Source organism: Cygnus olor, chromosome 1 (genome assembly GCF_009769625.2).
Source record: "Cygnus olor isolate bCygOlo1 chromosome 1, bCygOlo1.pri.v2, whole genome shotgun sequence".
Lineage (NCBI taxonomy): Eukaryota > Metazoa > Chordata > Aves > Anseriformes > Anatidae > Cygnus > Cygnus olor.
The window spans coordinates 76,312,720-76,335,191 of NC_049169.1; the positions used below are offsets into that span (position 1 = coordinate 76,312,720).

The 22,472-nt window shown below is 41.6% G+C and overlaps 1 long non-coding RNA gene across 1 annotated transcript; it reads left to right on the plus strand.

Moving 5' to 3' along the window:
• The first annotated feature begins 475 nt into the window (after positions 1 to 475).
• Positions 476 to 20,112, plus strand: LOC121064027. Its single transcript, XR_005816298.1, has 3 exons — positions 476 to 586; positions 14,089 to 14,224; positions 20,015 to 20,112. It is a non-coding gene; the product is annotated as an uncharacterized LOC121064027 (long non-coding RNA).
• The last annotated feature ends 2,360 nt before the right edge of the window (positions 20,113 to 22,472 follow it).

Sequence of the window (22,472 nt, forward strand, 5' to 3'; positions counted from 1 at the left end):
CTGAAGAAAAATGTTTCAAGTGCACATTGAAATCCTTTCATACCATCTGAAATGCATGAACTAGACAGAAAACTATACCGAGAGTCACGGAAAGGGTGATAGATAGACAGACTCACACACCCAGGACTGATAACAAGTTTTGTGCAAATCTCTTTCATACTGTTTTGCTTTTCCTCTGATAAATATTTTAAAAGAGATTTGTCTTACCAGGATGACATGAGTATGAAAAAGTGAAAAGTGAAAAGAGTAGGGTTTTTATATTCCTGCATTAGAGAGAGCTTTAGAAAGTTTTGTTGTTTTGTTTTAATTGGAGGCAGGTACCTCCATGGTGTTCCAGTTTGTCTATTTTTGTCTTGCTGCCTCTCCTGGTCTGCAGAGCCCTGGAAACAGGATAGCCCAGACCCCACCCTGCTGGTGGAAAGTTCACGGAAACCATCAATCAGAACTAGTTGCCTTTAGCAACCAACAACAAATCTGCCTGCATTGGCCACAGGGATTGAGAGTACGTGGTTATTTTAACATTGATGTTCAGCTGAGAATTCCTGGCATCAGGAACATCCAACCTGCAGAAACTTCCAGAGAGCAAGTAAGTCAAGTTATGTCTGTAGGGTAACTAAGAGAGAACAGCAAATGCCAGGGTATGATAGAAAGCTCCACCAGTGTGGTTGCACCCACTCACTGCTGTTTCCGCCAGGAAGAGACCCTAAGCCAGTCTGGAAAATGGTGCCCAGCGGGTTCCTCATTTGAGGTGTTTTTCTCAGTTGAGGGGGGAAAGGCATGCTAAAAATGGTCAGCTTCTTTTGCAGTCTGCGGCAAGGTTTCTTTAGTTGAATATCTGCAGGAGTGGAAATGTCAGAGTCTGCTTTTTTAATACCCTGAATTAACTGGCATATTTTAATGCATTTACCTATTGTTATTGCTGACTTGTTATATAAAACCTTAAACACACTGACAAGGCTATATATAATATATATTTATATGATACATGTATACATGTGTGTGTTAGATATATGTATATATGTATTGAGAAACTATCTGACCCGCCGTACCTGTACCAAGTAGTCCTTCCTGTACATGCAGTACTGTCTCTAGTCGTATGCAGGAACACCTTCTGCCCCTTCACCCTGCAGTAAAATGAGACAGCACAAGCTGCAAGGCTATGAAGCCCAGGAATGCTCACAGAATTACATTCATTCGCAAGCCTTTATCTGTGGACCAGTTGCTGCCTCCCACAGAGAGGGTCTAAAAAGTGTGCAGCAGTCTCTGAGGCTGGCTGTCAGCAGAGGGATTATGGATTCTGACCCTCCCAACACACAATGTTTTCGTAGGTCAGTGCAGTGTGGGTCTCAGCAGCTGCCCACCTACGCCTTTGGGAGTGGGAGGCAGAGGGGAAGAGAAGGGAAAACATGGGTATACACTTCAAAGTCAGCTCGGGTTTCAAGGGGCAAGAAGCCTAAGAGTATGATTTGTCCTCATTCCTTTCCTCCCCTGAGCATCAGATGTGGGGAAGGAGCCTGTTGGTGTGGTGGACGGAGGCAGAGCTGTTGTTACACTGAGCCCAGCATCTCTCTTCAGGACAACTCATCCTGCCTTTGGGGAAGTTCAGCAATTTCAACATTGTCTTTGGGATTTTCCAGAGGGTACAGTCTGCCAGTTAGTCATTCAGCCTGTTCTCCAAGTGCTCTTTTGAAAGAATCATGGCATTTTCAAAGATGTCAGAGGTCATAACTGGCTTGGGTTGACATTTACACTTGTTTTTATCAGGAGATAGGGGAATGGCATTCACTGCTGGTAAATGTGAAAACAGTGGATTTTTTTTTTCCCCTGAAGAGTTTAGAGCTCACTCTCTCACACTTATTCCGAATCTAAAAATAATTCTCTCATCAATTCATTAGCAAAAACACATTGCAGTACACTGCACCTTGTTATTGACATTCTTAGCAATATAAGCACTGCTGCAGAATAGCTGCCTGACCGCTTCTGCCAGGCAGTAAAATACCAGAGGATATATTAATTCAATTGATAGAGCAATTAATTTTTAACTTTTTTCCTACTTTCATACATTTCTGAAAGATACAGGAATGACTGAGGCCAGGGGAACTGAGTAGATCCTGTTATATGAGGATCTGTCTTACCTTTGGTAGGGTTGTGCACCAGCATCTTTCCTGACCATAGTAGATGCTGCAGGGACAAAAGTGGAAGCAGAAAAGCCTAAAAAAACAAAAACAAAAACCCAACGAACAACAGTTTTGCATTCTTTGGACTTCCTGGTGATAGGATGGAGATTTTTTATTGCTATTTAGATTCACCATTAAGAACACAGTATATTTTCCAGCAGATAAAGGGAGAAATGTTAAATAATCATAGAATCTTTCAGACTGGAAAAGACCTCCAAGATAATTTGGTCCAACTGTCCCCCTACCACCAATATTACCCACTAAACCATGTCCCCAAGTACCACATCCAACCTTTCCTTAAACACTCCTTACCCTTATGTTATTAAATAACATTAATAATGTTATTAATAATTAAAACTAGGTGAACATTTTGAGGTCTCCATCAAGATCAGAATCTCCCTGTGCTGATCTAGGTGAGAAGGCATTCCCTGCCTTGAAGAGCTTAAAATCTGAAGAGACCAGGGAGTCATCAAAATTAGGAACAGCCCTCTTTTCACAGAGAAAATAGACCTGAAGAAGCCGTGTCCTTCTCAACAAGACTGCTTTTTTTTTTTTTTTCAGAGATTCTTTTAATAACAGGACAAACTAGCTTATTAGCAGTATTGTACACATGATCTATTCTTTGGCAAGTGCATTCCTCAATGTGCCAATTAAAATAGCTCAGTCACTTTCACCCCTCTTGCTTTATTTAGAGACCTCAGCATACATGCAGTAATAACAGATAAGGGTATGAAGATATAAACAATCCTAATTTGTATTATGCTGGGTACATCAAAAAGCTACTTTTCCATAATCTGCTTATTTCCTTTGTAATCCCCACACAAGACCTCTGAAAATCTCCCTGGAGCGTAAGGATTGTAAAGAGTCAAAGAGAGAGGGGAAAAGGGAAGCACGTTTAATAATTGAGGAAGATCTCATTTGAGGAAAGGCTAATGTATGAGCACATGAAGTTTCATATGGTTCCATGTAAAGGCTCCAAATACAGCTGGAATGGAGAAAATCATTTGTGCCTAGCAGATCTATGTCATACATCTAGCAGCTAGACCTGGATTGATGGGTATTGTGACCCTAGGGAAAGACTGACAGACTCGGATTGAGGGACTCTGTTGAGGCAAAAGGTGTGCAAGGAAGCAAGCAGAACTAAAGAAGCTCTAACCCTTCTATCCAATTCTGCAAATACAAAATTCACATTTGGTTCCCCTACTACTGAGAACTCCTCTGTTTCCAGCAGAATTAAATACACCTTTACTTCATGTGGGAAAATCTCATCCCTGCAGTATAACCTATCCATAGGGATAGAGCTCTGGACATACCATGGAAACTAGGGAAATTTGGTTATCTCAGATCTGTTCTTGCCATATATTTGAGCCAAAAGGGAAGACGACCCACAAATCTCTGTGAATTGAAGCTGCTGTGTTTTGGACAGCCCAGTTTCAGTGCTGGTTTATCCCATATTTCTGCATGCCACAGGTAGAGACTCCTAAGTAGGTTCCATTAGCCCTATGAGTACCAATGTACTAAACAAATGTACAAAAAAAAGTTAAACTTAAAAGTGTAAACTTAAATTCACCTGCATCTTGCATTCAGCTAGGTTTAGCTATATTTTGAAATACTTTTCCTTTATTTTGAGGCTTATTTTGTGTTATTTTCTAAATAAGTATGCATTAATAACCTCTTGTGCTGGACTGCACACTTGTAGAGCGCCCAGCATGTTGTGGAGATGCTGAATGCACTCTGTTGTTGTACAGAGGGCTTGTGTGTGCAGTAATTCTGATACAATCAAGATGTGTGGGACCCACTGGGGATAAGTTGTAGGTAGCATCTATATGTGCATAGTGACTATATATGCAGCATAGTCAAATGTTAGACTGTCTGGATAGAAATGCTGTTCTGACTCAGTTGCCAGAGATGTAAAGAGATCCTAGGAATATGTCTGAACTCCCCTTTTAACCTCCAAGGTAAAATTTCTGTCTAGAAAATCTGGCCACATCCAGGAAATGCAGGTATATATTTGGTAGCTCCACTCAAATCATATCCTGAGTTCCCATGGTGGGACACTGATGAAAATAAAAGGGAATCAGGCTGACATGCATCTGTGTGCACAGACATACACAACACAATGAAATGCTCGGCTCCATTCCTAGCTCAGTGCTTTCACGGATAGTAGTCGTAAATCCACACACAGCAGGGATGCAAGAACGAAAACCAGCCACAAGAGACAGAGAACAGGCAGAGAAGTGATTGAAGCCAGCCTAGGCAGAAGCAACTTCTGGGAAGTTTGATGCTCCTGGGCAGGCTCAGGGGCCCTATGGCCTCTGCTGCCCTGCCAGATCCCATAGCAGATCTCTGGGGGCAATGCTGGTGTTGCTCTTGCTTCCCCCTCCTTGCAAGACTTTGCAAGTAAAGGCCATGCAATGAAGGCAGCCCCCCCCCCGCCCTTTTCTTTTTTCTTTTTTTTTTTTTTCCCGTGGTCTCTCTGAAAGCAGAACACGATTTCTTCAGCTTTGCAATTCAGAAGTATTTTAATTTTGTAATGGAATTTGTTCTTCAGGCTGTGAAATGACCATAAATAGTTTTCTGCAAGCATTTGCTCCTTGGACTGTGAGATTTATTAGAGACGAGTCAGATAAAATACCTTAGGCTAGACTGCAGCCCTTTGGTCTCTGTTCATAGCAGAAAGGAGGCTGGGAGGTCCTGGGGGAATGTCCCCGACCAGAAAGCACATCACAGGCTTTCCATGCTGCTTCCTCATCCCATCTGCAGCATGGGAGGGCTGGGAATGCGAGAGAGAATGACCTGGGCACACAACAGACTGGAAGCCTGTACCCCAGAAAAGCTGGTAGCAGCCAGATGTATGTGCCAGAAATCAGAGCAGCTTCTTGGATGCATAGACAGATCTGCAGGAGCAGCTCTACTTTGAAGAGTGGAAAAGGTGGTCAATACTGCCCTTGCCCTCTCCCACACTCTGCACCAGTGGTTCCTAGTTTGAGGAGCACGGTGTAGTGCACTGCCCAACTTATGTTGTGCCCTCCCTTGGTCGGCATCAACATAGCCCAGCATAAGATTGTCAGGGGCAGGGGGCTGACCTGAAAGGGGTTCTGGGCTGTGGCACTGTGGGGGGAGCACCAGGGGAGGTTGGGCAGGGACAGTCAGGGCTGGTGGTACCCCCGAGGTTCTGACAGGAGTAAATTTCAGTAGGCCTTCAGGTTTGCATTCATTGTAGGTGAAATTATGTACCAGCACAGAGATTCTATGGTCGTTATTCATGGACAAGCATCAGGGATTTAGGAGCAGGCGTGGTAATGGAGCTCAACATCGTGCATAAACCCTGAATAAATGCATAAAGTAATCATGGTCAGTGCTTCAAGTGTCCCTATTTACAGACACCTAAAAATAGCAGTGAGTAAAACAAACTGCCTTGAGTTAACATGGTGTCCTGAGTTGTCACGCACACGCCATGGTTAAAACAGCTCTCAGTTCTTGGAAGTCGGTGCTCAGAAACTGCTTTAGAACATTTTAAAGTTAATAACATGCTTTATCCTCAAAGCAGGCCTACTTAACTGTGAATTGATTTTGCTGTACAGTCATTTTGACACCTCCATTTACTAACTCATCTTTATCCAGTCCCACCAGTGAGACCTGCAGAGTGGGAACACTCCTTGGTTACAGAATTGACTGCCTGAGTTTTTATGTGGCCTAAATGTCACCACCTTTCACATCAAGACAGGCAAAAGTCCCAGTATCAATCAAAGTGAAACTACTGTCTCTGACTGGAGTTTCCCGTGTACTTTATTAGCTTAAACTTTTACAGTGAGTATAGCCTCATGATACAGATGTGTGAAAAACAGCTTGACTGTTCATCTCCATGGCTCAAATCCTAAGCCACTTTGCAGGCAGGCATTGGCTTGAAGACTGATGCAGTAAGATAAAAGAATGTCCTCTGTATAAGATGATTCTTTGTGAGGTAAAGCAGCCCAAGAGGCAACTCATCCACAAATGGAGTGCCATTTTTTGTTACTTGGAGAAAATTTGCAACAGTGATTTCCAGTGGGAATGTCTACTGCTTATTAGAAATAAATCCCATTCTGCCTTTCAGTCCTATTCAAGAACTCCCTGAAATTCTTGTACTACAAAAGGGTGACTGATGTGGGATCCAGAATGTTCCTATTTTTGGTTTTCTATCTATACTTGCCAATGTTTGAAGTGCATTGACACGAACCAGAAACAGCTGGAACCTCAGTCAGCAAAATGGGAAAGATAGGTGGTGCATAATCATTGAATTAAGAAGCATCATTGCTGCCCATAATCACTGATTGGATATTATCTAATGGCAGAAGAAGAGATATTGTTAACATCTGATAGTTTCAATTTCAAGTATTTTAAGGAGATGCATCAAGTGAAGCAGTGATTAGACAAAAGTGGACCAAAACCATCAGTTGATTGCTTTTAAACATTACAACCTCATTTAAAAATGAATGGAAACAAGTCTATAAATTTATTCAGCTGTAATTTCAGTCTGCTTAAATGTTATGATCTTGCTCTGTTCTGCAAACATCAAAGGGAACTGATTTATGTCAAATGACCAACACTCTTTCCCCCCCCATGAATAATTCCTGTAGCTGATTTCTACTGGGAAAGAAAAATACCTTTTATTTTTGTTATGTGCCTAGACACAGTTTAGAGCAATTAGCTGCACTTAGGATACTTCAGATTATAGTCTATTTTTCTGACAGGTCAAGGAAAGTAGCCCAACAAGATCAGTTTTGAAAGAGATCTTATGAATACATCCAAAACAGTGTACACAGCTGGGTTCGAGTGCTTTATGTCCAGTGTCTTTGTTTTGGTAGGAAATGATGACTGAGACTGATGCTTGTACAGATTCATCAAAATTGGTGTTTTCTTGACTGCCTATTCAAACAACGCCTCTGACGCTCTTTCCAATTAGCATCCCCAAGGCTTGCAGCAGATGTTTGTTTGATGGGTTCTCATCTCCACTGTTACTTGGAAAGTCCATTTGGAAATAATAGCCCTATTACAGAGAGCAGAAAGCAGAGGCAACATTATCAGAATCATTTACCCTGGGCAATCCAAATGAAATCCCTGGTGGAAAGAATATCTAACCTCCACATCCTCTAAAACTATTTTGGTAAAGTGCTATGAAATAAAAGTGTTAGTGTTCTGAAGATCTCTTTGGGAAGGAGACTTCCCAACACTGTAAATAGGTTTTCAGTGCTTCTGGGTGTCCAAATATGCAAATTCTATGTTCTTAACATTGTGTAGTCATAGCCTTTGCTATGAAGTTTTCTTCACTAAGGCTACTTTTCTATGTTGGAAACATGGAAAACACAGTGACTGTGTTTAAACAAGGGTTTAATAAGCAGGGGTCTAGCATGGTTTCCTTGACCATCATGGACAAGAGGTTTTAGGTCCCATCAACACTCAATTTTATTTAATGTCTGAGTCACTGGCTCAAACAAAATAGTGATTTAACCTTGACACGGATCAGTTTAATTTTGTCTCTGTAAGTGGGAGCAAAATGGTTCAGCATGGGACTTTGATGTGCTTTAATGTGCTTTCAACACAACTTGATCTTGTCTCCACCTGTGTGACCAGCCTGACCTGTGAAAGTCAGGATGCTGTCAGCTGAAATACAACTTGAGCATAACTCTACTATCAAGAGAGAGTTGTTTTGAAAGAGTATTTGGCTCTTTTGTAAAGTCTTTCAGCCAAAGAAGTTTTTTTCTATGATGAGTAAGATTCATTAGAGCTAGCCAAAGATTTACTTGATTACGATTATCATTTTTTTACAGAACTAAAATAAGGTTTTATGGAAGAAAAAGTTTTTTTCCCCTTGGACTTCATTGAAAAGCTTTGTGTTTTCATTGCCAAAAATGAAAAACAGAACAAAACAAAATAAAGAAACTGACTTGTATGATTTTTTATTACAAACAGACAAAACATTTATACAAAAATCGAAATTGTCTTGCAAACAGTATCTGTTCTACTCAAGGCTTCTTTTTGGCTTCATAAACTTTCACTCAGCTCTCATCCTTAACCCTGACATATAGTTAAGGCATCTGAGGGGCTGACAAATGAAGCAATTTGCCCCAGGTGCCCCAGTAGGCTGGTGGCAGAGCCCAGAAGAGTCCTGTTTCTGTGGCATCCACTCTTATGCCAGAGCCTGTTCTCCATTCATACCACCCTGCAAGAAGAAAGACTTTGGTCAGTGCTCCCAGAACAACTGTAATACTGGGAATAGTCTTTGTTCTCAGAATAGAGAACTGGCCTGATAACAGTATATCTGCTGATAAATGCTGACATTATGTGGATTTAAACATCTGCTGGAAAGATTCTGCTGCAGACAGAGGCACTTGCAACTGTAAGGAATATTATTTAGCATCATATATCTTTCTTCTGCTACTCTACTGAGCACTTCCTTTAACAAAGGATACAAAGGAGAGAAAAATGTAAATGATGGCACAGAAGCCAACATATCCCGTCAGATAAAATGGCAATTAGCAATCAGAGTCTTTGCTACCTTAACAGTCACAGGACATTTTAAACAGTGGTTGGGCTTAATTTGAATACATGATTCTTCAGTACCTATGTAAATACTAGACCTTATCTGTCTATTGTATACATTTCTGCTTTGAGGGCAACAGGAAGGGTACATTTTCACACTACCTGCTGCTTTTTTACATACTACTCTAGGTTTTCCATAAAATTGGTTTTTGTTCTTTGATAAGATTTATTACTGTGGCTTCCTCAGCCTCATTTGAGTTTGGATTTAAATAATTGTTTTTCCAGTGTTTTCTTCCCATTTGTACTCCTGTTATGTTCAAGAAGCTGTTGTAGGATGTGGGGCCTGTTATTGCCAGAAAATAATATATTTTGGATGTGATACTCTCCAATTTAGCTAATAATGCTAATTAACTACGACTATATTTCTTGGACTGTCACTGATGAGTGAATGCATCCCAGGAAGGGTAAATGCTTGTATAAACTGAGATGGCAGTTCTTAACGTATATGTTTTTAGTGTTCCTTGTCAACAAGCTGTGTCAGCTCCTTATCATATACAATACAAGTAGGTACTATATATTTTTAATGCATTTGCTTCAGGAATATTTACTAAACACTTTCATTTCTCTTTGACTGAAAATCAGTATATATATGTTCCCCAGGTTACAAGTCTTGTCATTTCCTTCTCTTTATGATTTATTTAAGAAGTAACCTAAGTAAAGCTTTAAGTGTTTGCACCATGTTCAAATGTCACGGATGAATTTAATTAACAATTGCAAGGATGAGTTTAATTTGAGATCGATCAGATCAGTGGGAGACTAGTACAATAGCAGAAAATGTATTGCAGGCATTAGCATGAGTATACGGAAGTCACAACCAAATGCTTTTCTTTGTGCAGGTCTGATGCTGTTATTACCTGCCGAGCTGGGACCTTTGAAGAAATGTGAGGAATCAGGTTCCACCGTGTGCTGTCAGAAGACGGGCAAGTGGTTGGCTCCCAGCAAAGATGGCTCAAGTCAGAGGTAGGTTCAGGATGCCCTGTCTGAGTATGGGCAGGTAGTCGGCAGGCCTCGTAGATCTGGCACTGCAGGATAAGATGGAAATGGTACAAGCAAATTTTCCTGGAGCAATTCGCTGGCTACAGCGGTCAGTTCCACTAGACCAGACCGAGCTGTTGTCAGGAACATGTGTCTAAGTCCTTTAGCTCCTTCAGAAAATTGTTGCTGTTGTCTGCTTTCCAAGGATGTCTTCTGTAGCTAGCTCCAGCTTCCCATTTGGTCTGGACTCTAAAGTCTGTTCATTTTCTTCTTAGAAAATGCCTTTGAAGGTATCCCCAAACTTTATCACCTTTCTGTGCTTTCTAAACATGTTTAAAGTGATTGGAGATAGGAAGAAGGACAAGTAGCAACCAAGTAAGACTGGAGGTGTATTGAGGTACTGTAACCTGGACTGTAGTCATCCATCCTCCATGTGCTCCCTGGCAATATGCTACTGAATTAACACATTCGATGTACACATTGCATATAACAAATAATGAGGTCTCATGCTGAATTCATAACCAATCAATCACAGAGATGCCTCCAGGTTGTTTCCAGTACTGATACACATTATGCTGGCTAATGTTGTGTAGCATAACTGTACATCACAAACCTTCCCCATAGACCATATTGCCTAGCTCTACTCAGTTTTCTTTAAAAATACATGCTATGGATTTATGTTCTTTTAGCATAACAGATACTCCTCCTTGGGCCTTGTAAATGCAAGGGCTGGCAATAAACACCGGTGTAAGTGACATACAAGCTTCGACAATATTTTTCCTGTCCCCTTGGCTCTCCCTGTCCCATGGGCTTGGTCTTAGGCTTTGTTTGGACATCTCTGCAGGTTCCCTGAGGACCCATGAGCCTGCCATAAAGGAGCCCCTGGATAGCACAGAATATCACAGGATCCTGCGCATCCTCTTAGTGCTGAGCATCTAGGCTCAATCTTTGTAGCTGCTTCTGCAAGGAGAGGCTGGGCAAGAGCAGGGCATGTGGTCTATGACCTTCGAGCAAGACTTGCTGGTTCTGAAGTTAGGTTTGGTGGTCAACACACTTTGGTAATTACACTGATACATGGAAACAGCATGAAAATGAGATTTGAGAAAAGTAGAGATACAAATGGCTTTATACTATCTCACCAACCAGCTAGCCCAAATAAAATACAGCTTCAAAGCTGCCTTTAACCATGGTGACAAGTTCTTTTAGGTAAGACCAGGAGAGCTTGGTGAGAATATATGGTATGTTGGACTACTGTTTGTTTGCTTTTTTTTTTCTCTATCTTTTTCTTTTTATATGTAATGATGATAGATTATCTAGTCAATCTGATCACCTCTTTTGGAAGGCATTTAAAATGATCAGTGTCAATATTTATGAGGAAATAAAGCACTCTAAAATTTATTCGTAGTCACTGAGACTGTTTTTTACTTAGAATTAATGCACTGAGTGCAGGTTTCTTAATACAGTCAGATATGTTAGCCAAGAATAAGCTCAGGCCCCATTGTAGAGCTAAGGATGTTTAATGTATCTTGACAGTCATTAAGTAGTTGGTAAAGGACTGGCAATGAATTCATTATTCTCCTTATGAATCAATTCCTATTTATAGCAAACTATCAAAAATTTCACGCTGTAATATGGAGATCGAGAGGGTAATATATAATGGTCCTTTCACTAGAGGCAGCCGTGAAAGGACCGGTGAGACTAGAACAAATTATAGTTAATGATAGACTCTTTCTCAGAGAATTAAACACTTTAATTGGTCAATTAGGTTGAGCATTTGAGAAAGAAAGAGTTGCAATTATGTGAAAACGTGCCTACTGTACTTTGGCAGCTTTATGGGCCTCTGGCAATTTTTCATCAGGATTTAGATTTGTCATCATGTTCTAATGCTTATAGATACCCCTAGCCTAGAATAAGAGCTGCCTCTTGACTTCCTAGGTTTTGGGGTTCCTTTGAAGAAAGGAAGCAAGATCAAGATTTTGTTACTGATATACTATTGTCTATGGGTGCTATTCCTTCATGATGTCTATATATCAGTCACAGTGTCTTTTGAAGGCTTAAGTGAGACGCGATACCCAGACATTTCTGATTATGGGTGAATTTCACCCTCTTTGCATATGTATGAGGCAGCAACATCAGTTCTCTGTGCATCACACACTTGCTGAATTCGGGGAAGCAACACTCAGTTACATTGCTTGAAGACACAGGGTATGTTTGTTTGTTTTTTTTTTTTCAGGTAAAAGTAGGCTTGCATTTTGCATCAAATTCACAAGAGCTGCATGAGTGTGTAGTAATGAAAGACCCAGGTATGCGCAACAAAATTCATTATGTGTATTCCTGTGGAAAATGCTTTTTCACTCTACCTCAATTGTCCTTCAGTTAAACACCAAAACAACTCCATATATTTATTGTCTGCCTCGCATGATCAGTTTGTCATTCATTCAGGGAAGAGCTTATCTCTTAATGTGTGTTTTACCAGGCTGCTTAATACACTGCTATGGTTCCTGGTGGAAGCTTTAAAGTGCTAACATAGTGTTGTGACTACTTTTAACAGTCTGTGTTACAGCATCTTTAATAAAGCACCATTGTGTAGATTTCTGTGTGTCCCACATGGATCAGTGAATTAAAGCAGCTGTTCTACATCAGAAAAAGTTCTGCTTACCCTCCTCTAGAGAGTCTCATAATAGAAGTGAGGTAGGATTTTGTTCAAAGTGAAACAAGACTCTACCCCGCAGCAGAGAGCTGTTCTTGTTTGATGATTTTTGGGAACATGATGTGCTTTAGGTATGGCTAGTTACTGCTAGAAACAATTGCACTGTGTTAGTGAAAGTTCATATTGCAGGCTTTGTGCTGTGCTTATTCAATGAGCTTGATGAATGAGGTTAAAAAATGAGGTTCTGAAGTGCTGGAGAGAGTGAGCCTTTCCCCACATGTGAAGAAAGAGCAAGAGCAGCTCGCTTCAGTGGTGCTATGAAAGTGTCTGTGCGCTGGGTTAAGCAGTCTATCGTCCTGAATCTGGGCAACAGACCAGTCTGAAGTCTTATATCAAGAGGCATATTTTGGGCCAACCATATGAAGGCTGCAGCAACGTGATGCAAGGGAAGGTAAAACTTTGGCTATTGCAGGGCCAGGTCTGACACACTGGAAAAGCCACAGCTGACAGCTCTGCAGCTGAGCTTCATGAGGTTATCCCCTAGGGTGGATGAATGGTCACATATCGTAGCTTTCTCCTGGTAGATGAATCCTTCATCCAGTGCTCACCAGTTAGAAAATCAGACAGTTGCCATTCCTGACAAAAGGCAGCTACCTGCACCTCAGCAACTGCTGGAGAAGGGCAGCAGCAGCAAGATGAGAAGAGCTATTAGCAGCAACAGCAAAACCCCAGAGGAAATCATGTACCACAAAAGGTTCATTCTCTGCTGCCTTTGACAGAGGAAAAGTCACTTTTCCTAAGGAAAGCCACATTTCCTTTCCTCCCCCCACAAGGAACGGTCACTTTTCTTAGGTAAGCAGAACAATAGCGTGTACCTGACATTTTATGGGTAAAAAAAAGAGGTATTTTGTGCTCATTACCTCTCTACTTCACTTCCCTCAAGTGACAGACATGAAATAGAGCCTCCTCCCCTGAAAGCAACAGGAGCAAGCCAGGCTTTGTGAGGACATGTAGTCCTCAAATCCTACCTTTTTCTTCCTCAGCTGCAGCTGTGCTGAGCTATTAGGACAACGCTCCTCCTGACATGCATGATCGACACACAAAGGCAGGGACAGAAACTCTGTGGGGCTGTGCTGGCAGCCAAGCTGAGAGGTGCTTCATGCTTCTCTGGCCCAGGTTCATGAGGTCAGTGTTCAGGAATGGTCTGGTTCAATACCTGATTCATTTTGGAGGCTGTCTCAAGGGAACATACAGACAAGACACATTCCAAGCAGCACTGATCTGCCAGAAGAAACTTTCCTTGCTGTAGGCAGCCCTGGTTTTGCCTGGAGCTGGGCTGGGGGATGAGCCCATTCCACGCTCACGGCCCTTGAGGCAAGGGGCAGTCTGGGGCACAGCGGGATAACATGGGTCCGTTTGTGGGGCAAGGACACTAGGCTGGGGTCCTGCTGTAGTCTTAATGTAGTGCAATGTGGCTACAAGATGGCTCCAGTCAGCCCTGGGTTGAGTGTGCCAGGTAAAATGCAGCTTTCAGAGGGAAGAAGGCCTTTTTTTTTTTTTTGGGGGGGGGGGGGGGAAGGGAGGAGGAGGGCTAGCATTGTCCCTATCTGTACCCCTGAGGCTGATAAAAGTCCTGGTCCATTACTAAATAAAGTGTATTTTTTTTTTTTTTTTTTTTTTTTTTTTTTGGGGGTGTATACACAGAGCAGAGGAGTGCTGTGCCTGTGGCAAGGAAGGAATGAAGTAGCGAAGCACCTGTATCACTTGTATGCATGCAGCTGCATCTTGCCAGGAAAGATATTACACAGCTAAAGACACACATCATGATGTCCCAGGGAAGGTAAGGAGCAAAACTGTGTTTTCAGGAAACAGTACAGAGTTTTCTCACATCTGACTATTTCTGGGGTGTTTACAAAAAGCTGTCGCCTCTGATCTTGTGCTAATTGGCAACGTGCCATGAAGTGCTGGATGTACAGCTTCCTCCTGTGTGTGCTTAGCGCATCGCAGGTCTGGTACAGCCTTTGGCATGAAGTACTGCTCGCTCCCCTTGGGCTAGGGGGTTGGTCAGGGCCCAGCAACAGACTGGTGTAGTCCAGGTCCCCAGGCACATCCCTGGCGTGGGTGAGGGTTGTTCCTATGGGCACACAGAGACATTTTTCTGCAGCTGGTGCTTGCGGGAGAAACAGCATGTGCTTCAGAGGCTGGCCGGGGTTCAGACACTGGCTCATTAGCACCAAAATGGGAGAAGAAACACTGACTAGGTACAGAGCCCCACTTCTGTCCTTGCCCCAGACCCTGTGTCAGCCCCACTGCCACGGCATTTCTTGCTGTTAAAATCACCTTTCTGACTGGCTGGTTGCCAACAGAGGCCTAGAGCAACCCCAGCCTTAGCCTACTGCACTCCTCACTGGCCGTACAGTGGCCATCTTATTTGCATTGCTGTGCAAACAGCACCTGTGTTGATGTGAGAGCATTTGACCTTCAGAGAGACCTCATCCTGTTTGACAGAGGAAAAATCACTTTTCCTAAGGAAAAGAGTCAGCTCCAGCAGAACATGTAAAAGTGACTTCTGCTGCCCCATTGGTGAGAGGCCACAGTGTGGGAGAGGGATGAACAAAGCTGCCGAGGGGGATGGAGAGTTGGGGATGCAAAGTCTCTAAAAGCTGGACTTGCTTTTCCTTCTCTCCCTGTGAGCCTGAGAGGATGTCTGTTTCCCCTGAAGAGGGAATCCTCATACTGTTCCCAGACAGCAGTTACAGCTACCTTATATACTTGGAGCCCTCTTTCACTGGGGGCTGCACCCCACACCAGCCTGGTGTTGCAGGTGGTAGGCAGCAAAATTGTGGTGTTGCACCCAGCAGTCTGCTACCCCATGTTAGTATCTGCTTTGCTGGGGCCTTTAAGTCATGTCAAGCAGTCCTTTAGTTCAGGTTTGTCTAGGTATAAAAGATTTTGTTGAAATACACTGCAGCTTATTCACTGAATGTACTACAAATATTATTAAATTAAATGTAAATGCTTTTGAAATGCAAATACAGGCCTGGGTTTTTCACTGCTTTGCTTTGCTTAGGCACACAAGATAGGGGAGCTGACTCATGATGGGGTTCTCAGGAGTCTCCAAGCTTTTAGTGTTTTGGCATTTACTACTCATAAATACACTTCTCACATTCAGATGACAAATTGGCACTGCACCAGGGGAGCCCATGTTTATTCAAAATACCCCAGCCTTGCTCATGATTGTGACAAATCCATACTCAAGGCTTGCTGCCAGCTTGAAAGTCTGGATCCTAATCAGCAAACTTTGACAAGAATCAATTCAATATAACTTGCTATATTAGCAGTTGATGTGGAATGAGCCCCAGGGAGACAAAGAGTCAGCACAGCTTCTGTTAACAGTTAGGCAAAACTGCTGCCTTTATGCCTGCATTTGCATGAGCAATAGCTTTTTGATGCAGTGGGTCTTCACTTTCTGTCCTTCCTCTATAAAAAGATGCACGTGACCAATTCTGACCTTTCAGCTTTGCCTGTTAGGAAGACATTTTACTACTCTACCTTAGGATATGCTTGAGAAGTCTGTATTTTTCCATTTAAAACATGAGTACTTCTGTGGGCTTTAAAAACTATTATTTGTTTAAGCGTTCTGACAGGGATATCCACAAAGACATCCTGGTCTAAGCCTCATACCACGTTAGAGAATGAAAGGGCATCCAAGTGAATTGTTTTCAGACATCCCATGTGTTTTGAACTTGTCCTCCACGCTGTACTTGCCTCTTCTCATCCCTTTTCCCTGTTTGTTCACTGTTCTTCCTGCCCAGCTGGGAGCAGTTCCCCCTGATGTCCTGTGCCACGCAATGGCCACAGTAAAAGAAGTTTATTGCCTTCTCCTTCCCTGCTGTGGCAGGCAGGAAGTTTGGCAGATGACATTTCCTGTCAGGAAGCTGATGCAGGGCATAGAAATCTCTGCTGTCTCTAAATCTCAACAATAAATGCAATTTACCTTGCAACTACTTTGCTGTGGGTTACTACAATTGTTATTCATAGTTTAGTCTCACATTTGCATTTTATCAAAGAACAAAATTGTCACATCTCTGTCCCATGTAAAATCTATGATTGCCCTGCAAGCTGGAAAGTCAATTTAAATTGAAGGCTCCAGTTAATAATGTACAAGATAATCAGTTTCACATGGTTGTTCTCAATGATATTAAGGAAAGTATCAAAGAAATACAAATACCATGTGATGTGATCATCCTCATGCACAAGCATTTAGGACCAACACAGTGTCTTTGTTATCTACCTGGTAATTATTACTATGTTTCCCTGGTTTAATTATATTTATACCTGTAAGATTACAAGATGATTATGCTTGAATTTATTGCAGGAAACTAGAAATTGCATGGTTTGTTAACCACAGACAAGCAGAGTAAAATTGGCAAACATGACATGGTTATTTGTGCAACATCTGAATGCACGTATTATTACTTCAAAGATCCAAGACTGTTGTGTGAGAGGCAAGTGTGAAGCCTAGCCAGTTTAGCACCTGGTAACAAGGAAGCAAAACACTGAGGAAAACACTGCATTGTAAAGCAGCCTGGCACCTCTCCAGGGCTGGAAGCAAAATCTTAAAAATTAAGTTTTAGAAATGTAGCAATTTACTACACCTTACTCCTTCTATTTGTGACGTTTTGCCTTTTTCATGCTGGAATGCTGAGATGCATTTTTGCATATTACATTTGTTGTACAACTGGCTTAACTAAAAAGTATGTTCTGTGTTTGTAGCAGGCTGGACTTCATGACCTTAGTAGTTACCACGTTTAGCAGAGGGAGGAAAAGCCAGTCAGATTGTTTTTTTCATTTGCCTTAGGGGAAAGATAAAGCATTCTGATGGATAGGGCCCAGAGCAAAATGCCGGGCTCCTAGAGGTATTGCTCTTTGACTCCTGGAGTCAATGCTGTCTCTTTACTGAGACTGTGCCTAGCAAATTATTTCTCCAAACTCATTTAAGCCTTCTAGACACTGGCAAAAACTGTAAAGGTTAATAATGATACAGTGGAAATGGTTTCCAGTCAGTGATGTGGATGATATTCTCAATTAATTGGCAGTAGCAGTGAACTGTATACTTCAGGTCTGCATCCTTCAGGTCTTGATATAGCAAGTTTTGCTCAGGAGCCAAGGGGAACTTACTTAGAAACTTAGCCTGAGTTTGGGATCTAGTAATTTAGGATTCAACTTTAAGACTCCTCAGCTCCTGTTCAGTCAACAGCACTAGTGTGGTAGGGAATGCTACCCATCCAAGACTCTGGCCATCAACTGATCTGGGGCAGCAGCGGTCTTGGGTTGGAGTTGCCTTGTTGCTATTGTACATTTCTAGGTAAACATAAAATTCTCTGAGCTTGGCTTTTTGTTTCTTCCATACTTAAAAAAAAAAAAAAAAAAAAGAGCAAAAGCTCATAAGCCTCCTTGCCAGCAAACCATTAAGTGTTGCCTCCAGGTATCACTGCGATGCTGAATGTCCTGGGACTTCAAGAACGTTGAGCAGGGTGTTGAACTATCCAGAGTGTCAGCATAACCCCAGGCATTTCTACACATCCTCCACTCTCTGTAGACAGCAGAAGTGAATACATCCTGGAGTTTGTGTATAATAACAGCAGTTTGACTGTGTGAGGGCACTGTGGCAGGTTTAAATAATTATTTTCAGAATGGCAATGCTTAATTTCATCTGAAAACCCTGAAAGAATGTAAAATCTATTTAACATAAGTGACAAGTCAACTAGTAGGTCAGCAGTGTTCTACCAAAAGACAGTGAGAACAAGGTACCAGGAAAATGAAAAAAAAAAAAAAAAAAAAGCTTAATACAAATACAGTGTTGTGAATAACAGAAATCAAGAACTATGAATTCTTTGCTCTAATGTCTAGAGATGACCATCCCTTTTGCTAAGTATTACTCCTTAACATTGCCAGTGCAAAACCTCCTGCAGAACTGTGGAACATCTTTGTCATAAAATAAACAAGCAATAGCATGAAAACTCCTTGTTCCAGAAGAGAGCAAGGCAGTAAGCTGAACAACATGAGGGAGCAACCCAGGAAGGCTTTGGCAGAGTCCCACAGACCCACAGGATTTGAGTTGGGTGAGCAGAGCAGGGGTAGTGATAGCAACAGGTCCCATCCACAGTCCAGCGAACCTCAGGAAAAAGCAAAGTTAACAAGCCCTGTCCAAGGTCAATTCAAACACCAATTCAAGAACAAGGCTATAAATAAGTTCTCTGATAACATAGCTCAGTGGAAAAATAATTATTATTACCAAGCAGAGATTTTTTTTCCAAACATGTTTGAGGAAACCAGATACTTTCTGAGAAAAATATTTCCTTATTTGAAAACACTTCTTTTCCTTCAAAAAGAAGCATAGTAAGGATGTAAACAAGTTCTACCTAATGAACTTTAGTTGCCTCTGCAGTGCCTTGAGCATCTTAATCACTCCCTTGCTTAGGTATTATATATAGCAATGGGGCTACATTATATGACACAGTTGTCTTTTTGTAGTGTGTATTTAAACATGCCAGTGAAACTGGGAAAGATCTTGTGCCAAATTCTGTGATCCCCAGGCTAATGTTTAACATAGCTTTTTTTTTTTTTAATGTTTCCACTCATTAAAATTAAAAATAAACAAACAACAGTTTTTAATCTTCTTCAGTGACAATGTATGACTTGTTTACCCTCTGACTGTCTCTATTCTACTCCCAGAAAGAAGATCTTGAACCTAGTAAGACTCTGTAAGCTCTTGCTGAATTAGTGTTGAGTGTAGCTACATTTCTTATCTGCATGAAGTTTACACTGGTATCTACCTGGGGCTGCTATCCTGCAGCAAGTCATTTCCTTGCCAGAAGTTGAGCCAGAAAATCAAAAGCCTGCTCCAGTCAGTCACTTTAGGAAAACTTGCCCTCAGCACAAGTATCAGAGAGGAGGAAAACAATGGCTCATGATCTATTCAGACAGAAGTGGTGACTAAGAGGGTCCAAACTTAAATAATTATTTTCCTCTTAGCCAAGTGAGCATTTCCAACAGACTTGTTATGAAACAAAGAAGGGAGGATCTAAGTAAGTCTGTGTGCACCCACTTGGTTTTTCTTTGTCTCTTTGCATGGTCAAAAAGCTTCCAACAATACTAATGAAGTTAACACATTTTAAAAAGAACACCAAAAATTGCTTCTTTTTCTGTCACGTCTATTCTATAAATCATCAAAACCAACCTCCAGGCTAGCAGACTTTCACTGGGTATGCCGACTCCCTGAAGGCTCACAGAAGCCTCTCCTGGAAGCCTTGCTGAGACAAGGCTCAGTGTCACGTACTGTAAAATGCACTAGGAGAGGCAGGGGTGCAGGAAGGTTACCAGACAACGTGTTTGCCCTGATGAGTCTGCCCCCTTGCCATGACTGGCTACTAATCAACACACCCAAACTGGGGTATCTGAAAGACCAAGCAACACTGGTCAGATAAAATTTCAATTCCTTCTCTACCCTCACCTCCCAATGCTAGTGACTTGTGTTTCAAAACAGTACTAAAGGGGTTTGATTCATTGTAAAAACAAAATCAAACAAACAACACAGTTTATTTTTCCTTATTCCCCAAAACATTAGGCACAAGAAAAAGAAGAAAGAGCTTTCCCAGCAGCTGAAATTACAGGACCAGGTACTGCAACTGCAACAGCAGCTGGAAGTTCAAAGATGAAATTGCTTACAGGTAAGAAAAATAACCTTGGTCTTGATAGAACGTGCATCTTCAGTGCTTTGTAATTATGCTGTTATTCCCACAGAGCTGCCTTTCCTTCAAAAGCAGGTTAGCACAGACTGGCCTATAATGCAGCTGAACTGTGGCAGTGATGCTGGAGAGCTTTAAACAGCCCTGCTCTTGATTGTAATGCTGAAATCCAAAAACCTCACAACAGGGCAGAATCTTGCTCAAACTCTAAGCTTTTTCACCATTTTTATCAGATGGATTACTAGAACTCTGTAACCTACCTTTGGTGCTAATTGACCCTGCTTAAGCCCTTGTACATCATTGCCTTATCAATCACAGCTCTTGATGCCTTTGGTAGATATGTTTTCACCTCCTCCATAGTTAGGAGGCATTGTCTATTTAGAAGGGCTAGAAAGCTGAGGTTCTGTATTTGGTCTTCTTGTAGTCTGCTAGGAACTGTGTGTGCTGTGATACTAGTTTACCTCTTTTGAGGTCTTCTTGGTGAGTATTAAGTAAGTTATATGCTTTAAGTGACTGTTGTGGTATAAGGCCCAGGAAGATTTCTGCCTGACTGTGAAGTTGTTCTTACTTGGTACTTCATGTAGTCCCCCGCAGAGGTGTGTCTGTCTGGTGAATAGATGCTAGGCATCGCCTAGCTGGGTATCGCTGGGCATTGCGTAGTCATGTGCCAGCTCAGCGTCACTTCATTTCTTATTTTTGTTTGTGGGTTACTTGACATATGTTTTCTACAGGAAGAATAGTATCTTTTCCGAGTAGAGAGTGCTCAAGATTTCTTAGCATTGTATGTAGGATTCAAGTTCATTTGTGGTGCAGGTGCTCCTTTCACAGGAAGGAGGGGGAAAAAAAACTCAGGTTAGGTGAGGTGTTACTCTAGATATGTGCTCTTCCTTCTAAGGGCACTACTCTAACTGGATTTCTGGAGTTGTCAAAGTACTAAGAAAATGGCTCCACTGTCTGTTAGCTGTCTTAGCCAATTAGCTCTGCCTCTAGGAATTTAAGCAAGCTTTTTTTTTTTTTTTTTTTTTTTTTTTTAACTGTATAAAATGCTATGTAAAAGGAAGAAACTGAAACCTTCATTATGGTGCTTTGGCTTTTCTACTCTGCTAACATGCTAATTTAAAGAGCATCACGACATCTTCTCTGGAGTACATCGTTTGTGGCTAAGTCTGTATTAAAAAATAGTGCAGCTCCATAGGAACTGGCCTGTAGAACACAGTAACTATTGCTTAGCTCCTGCTATCTACAGCGTACATATATTTTGGGGTTACTCCTAACCTCATTCAGCAAGCTGAGTGTCCATTAGCAAATGGATCACTCTGTTTAGCTTCATTTGAAAGAAGTCTGCTCTGTGGGCTATCAGCCTCTCTGTGTTATGAACCAAAGCACAGTGAGTGGGAGTAATGGAAAATAAGCTTTTTGGAGCATGGCTCCTGTTCTAATAACATCTGATATTGATCCCCCTTTATGGTCAGCATGAAGTGTTACTTCCCTGGAGCACACCTGCTGATGGTGAGGAAAATAATGCTGGACTCTGCAATGGCAGGATGCTTAGAATGTGAAAGAAATCCCTTTTTTTTCACTCATTGATTTGAAATGTCTGCATGCTTCTGCATCTACAGTGGGTTCAATGGGAGTGGTTGATAAGGGAGGAGGGGGGTATTGTATTTGGGGAGGATGATGAGAAAGCGAATTGTTTGAGCAGCCTGAAAGGCAGGCAGGAAGATCCAGTATATTATCATGGTGATTTCTTTCATTTCGTTTGGAAGGTGATGTGATGCTTAATTCATTAATGTTTGCTAAGTGTTTTAAAACTGTGAAGAAGCTGAAGGATGTAGAGATTATTAATGACCTTATGCTGTAAACTTTAGGACTAGATTATTATTTAACTTCAGACTACCCTGCTATAAACTGAGTACTAGAGCTGTTTCATTAAAGGATCTGTCAGCACTTAGATTATTAAAATCTGTTTTAAATCTTATTTCTTATTGAGCATCTTGGGAATATTTCCATCTGGAATGATGGCTTCCCACCCCACCAAGACTGAGGGGTGTTTAAGTTCTTGTTAGTTCTGGAGCTGCCTCTATCACTCATGTAAATGAGCAGATCTTTTTCCCTGCTGAGATGATGATTTTGGTTGTGGTTTGTTAATTTATTACAGCTAAAGTGAAAAAGCTGGTGGGGGACACAGAATGGAAGAGGATGGAAAAAAGTTGAGATCACTTAGGATTGTTTTTTGTTTTTAAAGAAAATATACCCAGAGAAGAAAACCTGAGGTCAAAGGGAAATGAAAAAGGTCCTTGAAATGTCAGTAACTCAAGCTGCAGATACTGTGTTTAA